Consider the following 7,805-nt stretch of genomic DNA (forward strand, 5'->3'; position numbering starts at 1 on the left):
TAATAAACCATTTTTATTAAAGATTTTGCTTGTTAAATTTTCGAAATTCAATACCAAGAATATATTTTTCCTTTTATGACAAATAATTCCATTACTTTCATTGACCTACGATCATTATCTATTTCAAACTTTTCCTTTAGTAGAATGGGATGGAATGGGAAACTAGTGGAAATAAACTATCACGTATGTCCTTAAATGTACATACCTATAGCTTGGTGTAAATACACTTCTAAAGTCGAATTTATAAAATCAAATGAATAAATGAAAAGAAACAGTGGTATTTCATGGACTGGCCATACAAGTATATTTTGAGTATATGCTGATACGAGGATATATGTTTTCTGGTGGTCATAGTGAAACAATGACATATCGCGCCCGAGTTGCGAGTGATCGAAAATAGGTTTGTTGAATAGATTTGCTGCCCATGAAAACGTTTCAACAATTTTGATTGAATCTACATGTACTTACTCTTGGGTGGTATTACGTTAGTATAATCTTGTTAATTATTAAGAAATAATAATGATGGCCGATATTGAGCGATGTCAATTTGAGTATTGTTAGGGCTGTTTAGCGATCTTTCACATTTTGTCCTTTGAAAATGTACGATGTCAATTACCCCGAAGTTGTTTTTATCACTAATAAAAGAGCACGGTCATTGAAACATACATGGACGTAACCGGGATTTCTTTAAGATATACATTCCAAACTCTCACTCGTTTTGTGATTTTATCTTTGAAACAGTCTGCGTATGAATTAATCACGACCACTTCCGTCAATTTTGTTTTGACGTCAAAAACACGCACAATTTCATCGGGATTTTTTATCGGTAAATATAACTCACGGAAAATTCTCAGTGAATGTGTACTTCAACATAAATATCATATGTCTATCACTGTTAGGACATGTACTTGCCAATGATATGAATTATTGGTCATTTAGATTTCAAACAAGGGCGCTTACTTGACTTTGCTTGCCGTATTCGGGTGCGTCCATATTACGATTAATGTTGAAAAGTAGGAAACTTATAGTACCAGCACTTTTATCGATGGCTGGCCAGTGCATAGATCTTAGGGATTTGGTGACTTTAGATACTGTTGGAAAGACAATCAACTCGAGTTGCATGTTATACAATTTGGTTACACTGTGTGAAGAAATAAAGACGTTGCAACACTTTTGATACAATGTATACGTTTTTGTAACCGCGACGTAAGCACAGTGCGGCACTGAGCGGTTTGCAGGCTGACACGTCCAGGCACCATGAGGGTTAAAAGTCACCTGTAGCTCTTATGCAAGCCCAAATAGAAATACCATGTCACAACAAACACTTGATCATAATAATAACAAAGGGTTTCCGAAAACAAAACTAAAAGGCCCTTGACGTTTACAGTAGTGACATGGAGATCAGGAAAATATCTAAATCAATCCATTCCATAAGATCTCTGTATAGAAATCATGGAACATTATGTCTCGAAGCCCTGCTACGTACCTGGCATCCGCAAGCTGCTCTTCCTTCCAGCTTCCTTCGGCTGCCAATCGAGTTTTCGAAATACTTGACGTCCTCGTTGTGGATGGCTCAGGTGGATTTCGACCGGGATTTCCGTGTTAGAGGTGATTGAGAACAATGTATTGATACACGAGGTAAGCATATCGCAATCAAGCATCACGGTGTACATCGATTACACGTGGTTTGAGTGTTTGTTTACATTTGTGTTCCAAAATGGCGCCCTCGGTCATACAGGGAATTATGGGTAGACTTGCTTGTCCCGGAATAACACGAGTTGGTCACGAATGACGAGCGGTCATTTCTGCAGCAGTTACGGAAAGAGACGAGGTTGGCCGATTACAGTTCATGCAGGCCATATTGGGAGCCGCGGGGATTTCGACAGTGTGTATTAGGAAGTATATCTATGTGGTGTATGGAATATGCGTTTGCCTACCATGCCAGGCAGTGTGACAAGGGATATCCCAGCGGATGTAATATTCCTACAGCAGAAATGTTTCACAACCTCGATTGCAGGGAGCTGAAGACGTGACATATTCAGACAGAGACCATAATAGACCATAGACTGTTATATGGTCTCTGAATCAGGTAAGGAATATGTTCATAATATTGATCACGTATTAAAGTTATTTATCTTCTGTAAGCCACTTATTCTCTTTATATATGTTAGTAAATGTGTGATTTAATTTTTGTAGGATAAGCAATCTACCTAACTTATGTTAATCCTTGCTAATGTATATGATGTAGAAATATGTTTGCTTACTTATATTCCTTTATCTAGATACTCTAAAGTGTCTCATTTTATTAGTTCATCCCGTACCGACTAAACTTACTTTTGCAGGTGTGAAGAATCAAGAACAAATTACATGACAGGAGTTTTGCAACAGTGAACATTGTGAAGTGGAAGATAAGACATTTGAAAGGTATGGATATTTTCACTTGAACTTGTTGAAGAATACCGTGATGACAACTTTATCATGTTGGGAATTTTGGCGGTGGGGTAGCCTAGTGGTTGAAGTGCTGAAGACAAAGGTTCAATTCTTGTCATGGGTACAATGTGTGAAGTCTATGTCAGGTGTCCCTTGCTGTGGTATTGCTAAAAACAGCGTAAAACCATACCCACTCATGTGGGGATTCCGGGTTGGAATTGGTCCCCATCAACCTATGCTAGTTGTAAGAGAGGGTTATACTATAAAGGGAAATAGCACCTTGCCTACTATTGCCTGGTGAAAACAGCACCTTGTTATTTTTTTTACCTTGGGTCTGAATATGCCCGAATACATGAAATTAAACTTGCATGGTCACTTGTAAACACAAATAACTGAGAAATTCAGACAGAGACCATAATACATAGACTGTTATATGGTCACTGATTCAGGTAAGGAATATGTCTGAGTCTGGCGAAAATGTCAAGAAACTGGACAACAGGTATACTATATATGTCATATTTATTTTAGTAAGTAGGAAATAAAAAGTAATTTTATAGAAATTTCATTTATATATCTTTCGGCCAGGAATCAACATGTCTCTCCAGATAACAGACAACAATTAGTAGCCCTTTTTGCCAAAACAAGGTGCTGTTTTCGTCCGAGAAATCAGTAACCTTTTTGCCGAGGTGCCGTTTTAGCCTCACCCATAAGAGATAACCTAATAGATCACGTGATCAGGCTCGGTGACCTGGTTCATGGCATCTGACAGTAACCATCTAACAGTGTGGATTGATGTTCACAATATCAATCACTGGATTGTCTAGAATTTTGGGCCTACCTTTAGAATACAGTACCTAACTTTTCAAACAGGTCACAGTACCCTGTGGTGTAATTCGTAGTATTCTGTTGCCTGACACACTGGCAAAACAATGCCTTGTGATGTCAGGGGTCATTGGATGTGCATATATATGCTCTTTTCAGTGGTCTATCGTCTCCACACGCTATGTTGTTGCATAAGTTTTAATTATTTGTTTACTAAATATTGTTTTAAACATATTTATTTCACAACTTGTGAACTGGATGGGTAAACAAGCAAAAACTTATTTGAATACCTCTCCAGAATTAGAATACAATATGATATGACAAAAGTACAGTCAAGGAATACAATTATATACATGTTCTTATTATAGAAACTATGTTGTCGGCGCTGTCAGGTTGCATTTTTAGTAGTAACAGTGTACTGCAATATACGGCAAGGAATAGTATTATAAATTTAAGATGCTATGTAAAATCACAAAACCTATTGGATAGCTAAATGTAGTCTTGTACTGATTTAAGAATTGAATTTAGATCATATCCCTAAACATAGTACATATTCTGTCTTAAATTATTGTAATTTGGGCATATGAGAAAGAAGTGAAGTGCATCTTCAGTGTGATGGCCACAGCTACATGCAGGATTATCTTATAAATATTTCCTGCGGATGCACATTTTATAACAAGTGCTTGTTTATTTTCTATATGCTTTTATTTCATTTTTTACTTATTCAGTGGTTAAAATGATTTTAAATATAAATTGAAACTTATAATGTGCAATAAGCAGGTTATAGCTGAAACGGCACTGACTGGCGAAATACTCGCCGAAAGCGAAAACGGCGATTATTACTTGACGAAAATGATACCTTATTTTTGTTTTACCTTGGTAAAATAAATGAAATTAAACTTGGATTGATAATTTGCAAAGACCAATAATTGTGAAATGTTAAAACAAGTTTACATTAGAAATTAGCCTCTACTCCAACTTATCCTAAACCGACTCAATTTATTGTGATAACATGCTTTGAAGTAAAATATATGGAATTAAACACACATCGTCTTATACAAACACAAATACATGTAGTTGTTAAACATTGAGACAAGTTTACCTTCGAAATTAGTACCCTACTCCAATTTACTCACCGACTCTGATTGGCAGACACAGCTCACTTGTTGTGAATGTATTTTTCACTTTAAAGTTTAAAGTACTCAATGTCAAGCTGAAACTGTATTTAAGAATCCTATCATGGTGCTGTCAGATTACTATTTTTCACAATGGCCTTTCGATGTGTCATTTGAACATGTTGAAAGGTTTTACAAGGGATATTTGTCAGTAATAACTGATGCTATTTCTGCCCTTACATTACAACAAATAAATCCGCCAATATGGAACTATTTTATTGATATGTGGCAACAAACATACTTCAGGCTGTACAGTTTACAAATGGGTTAATATCTATGTCATCTTGTTCCTCCTTATGTCTGGGCAGTTGCTCGCTACAATTTCGGAACTTCTTTACAGTTACAGACAGAAAATACCAGAACCGTTAACTACTACAAATCAAATACTGTATGGGTTTCACTGAAAGTGTTGCCACAACTGAAAATCTTCAGATACCTGTATTTGGCTATAACTTTGACGATTTTTTTTCTGTTCCTGCCTATTATCTATTCCTGCCTCGGGTAAGGATGCAGTGATTTATTTAAGTGCACACATATATCACAGATAGACTCCTGAAGTCTATGAAAGTTATTTACAAGTTATACACATAAGGACTAAGGTGGAGAATGTATTAATGTGAACCTATTTATTATGATGATCACAACATTTCGGAGTGTGTACTTACTCCTTCATTAGGTGAATATTCACAATTCTGCTCCAAATGCTTAGATCAATGCTCATATTGTCAACCATATTTGCCATTTTTATATCATATTCATGTGTATAATTCATTTTATTTCTAATAATGGCGTAATTGGGACACACAAATATAAAGTAACCCAATACTTTCTGTAACGGGCGACAATGCTTGTCTAAAGAGTTGACTAACGCCATCAGGTGGCGATCAGGCTCGGTGACTTGGTTGATGCATGTCATTGATCCCAATTGTGTGGGTCGATGCTCATGATGTCAATCACTGGACTGTCTGGTCCAGACTCGATTATTTACATATAGCCGGAATATTGCTTGAGTGCGGCATAAAACAACAAACCAAATCATAAGTGTGTGATGAGTGATTTGAAATTAGCAAGTTTTATGTGACCTTCAATCACTACAACCTGATCTGAGTCTTGAAAAGATATGACTTTGATTCAGTGAAAATTTGCATCATGATAGTTTCAACTGTAGATACAGTTAATCTGTTTTTTGTACGGTTTCTGTTTATTCAATGTATATGTTGTTCAAATAAGCTTTGCCACTTCACCAACCCTATTCCTCTTTTGGAATAAATAGTGTCTAATAATTCAAACACCATCACTACTAATCATCCTAGTAAACACAACAAAGAAATGCACGTCAAAAACGTCATTATTGTTATTTCTGATCTCTGATAAATTAGAAAAAACTGTTATCCAGCAAGATACATTTCCTTGGTCCCAAGAAGCATGTTACATAGTAAACTGACTCGATAAGTTGAATAGCAGTCAGCGTGGTTGTACAGGCACAACTGACTAAGCCGTCACTACTCAATTAAGTAATTAACAGACAATTGCAAGTACTAATACCCACCCGACACTAATTGCCCTGTTAATCCCTAGTCCACAATGAGTTGACATTGAGTTCATTTTGCTAATTAGCTGTTTTTAGAGTAGCAAGGTAATAAACATCAAAGGTGGGGCAGGCTTTGATCATGTGTTCTGTAGAAGAGATGATGTCACTTGTTTTATGTTTATTTAGGATTAGCTACATCCCTTGATGCTACCAAGGCAGCCCTTGAGATTATCAGACAGTTTGGCTAGACACTAACTGATGTCTCCCTTGTAGCACACTATGTGTCAGACACAGACTTTGGCCACTCTGTGCAGATGCATATCAATGCATAAAGAACATTGGGTAGATGATGCAACAATGCCACACAAGTCAAAGTTGGGTTTCACTGTATTTAGAAACAGATGATGGATCCAAAACTTTATAACAGTAATTATGGTTAATTTAAACTTTGCCAGGCCAATATTTTGGCAGATTTGCATGTTATTGTTAATCTTCATTTAGTTAATTTTCAAAAAAGATAGGATAAATGATAAAATATGATAATGAGTCATGAATATTTGAATTCAGATCAGAACAAACAGGGAGGGTCACCCCAAAATGTGAGAGTCTCTAGGGGAGGCTTTTGACAAAATGGACAATTAAATATAAAGTGCTTTGCATTTTCTTTCAGGGAGGGTTGTGTCAAAAAATGAACGAGAGCATACCGGTAATACATGACCGGCCCCTTTAATGTAATATACATAGTTTTTAGTTGATGGTTCAGGTTGTACTTTTCAGTTGAATTTCTTATCACTGTCTATGATGGACTACCAATTAACGGTAGATATTAAATATCCATAATAACTTAGATAAATGCTTCTACAGTGTCATCCTAATTTGTCAAAATTTGAATTTCAATATAGCTTCCATTAATGAATTAATGAATTTGGTGAGAATATCTATTGTCTGAATTCCTAATATACTTTCTTTTGTATTTGGTGTGCAAGGGTAGCCTAGTGGGTGAAACAGTCTCTGAAACCCGGGTTCAATTCACCACATGGGTACAATGTGTGAAGCCCATAGCTGGAATATTGCTAACAAGCTGCATGAAACTATACCAACTCACTCGCTCATTATGTTGTATTTTGAGATCACTTACATGACATGTGTTTTGATAATTATGAATAGTTGCATTTATGTATTTATGTATAAGAACCTATGTAACTTAGTTTTGCATAGTCTTGTTTACCCTTCCTTACATTTTGATGTAATGCTAACATTCAAGCAAAATTCAAGTGAACCTTGTGGTATTGTTTTAGAAGACCAGATACATTTTTGTATTTTCTGAACACTTTTCTGTTTGCAATGGCTTATTTACATGTTCAAAGATTGGTTAAATATCAGTTGCAAGATAAATTGTCAATACCTCACTGTTCGAGAAAACAACTTTAAACATTTGTAAATATGTGTGTGTTTCATAACTTTTGACTAACAAGTTTCTAAAGATGTTATGAAATGTTTCAGGTACCTGGATTTCACAATCTGACACCAGCTACATTTAAGAAGATCTTGCTCACACAATTCAGACAAGGGACTCGCCGGATGATGAACAGTACTCCTGAGAACAACCAACAGATTCACCTCAGAAAGTGATGATTCTGAATGAATAATGCCACACCAGTGTTACTGTAGGTGGTTTTATTATGACACTAATGAAGTCTGAATGAATTCATGCCAAAGCACTGTGACTATGTCCAGTTTGTGTACACCGATGCTGACTATACAAATCTGAATGACTTTTGTGGTTTACTGCAGAAACATAATTGACTTAAGATATTCTTCTTCAATAAAATTCTTCTGAGATTTGA

At 35.9% G+C, this 7,805-nt stretch overlaps 1 long non-coding RNA gene across 1 annotated transcript; it reads left to right on the top strand.

The window, feature by feature from the left end:
• The first annotated feature begins 532 nt into the window (after positions 1–532).
• On the top strand, positions 533–7,805 carry LOC125376865. The gene is made up of 2 exons (XR_007219362.1): positions 533–2,424; positions 7,462–7,805. It is a non-coding gene; the product is annotated as an uncharacterized LOC125376865 (long non-coding RNA).

The sequence above is a fragment of the Haliotis rufescens genome, unplaced genomic scaffold (genome assembly GCF_023055435.1).
Source record: "Haliotis rufescens isolate VD_foot unplaced genomic scaffold, xgHalRufe1.0.p SCAF_8, whole genome shotgun sequence".
Classification (NCBI taxonomy): domain Eukaryota; kingdom Metazoa; phylum Mollusca; class Gastropoda; order Lepetellida; family Haliotidae; genus Haliotis; species Haliotis rufescens.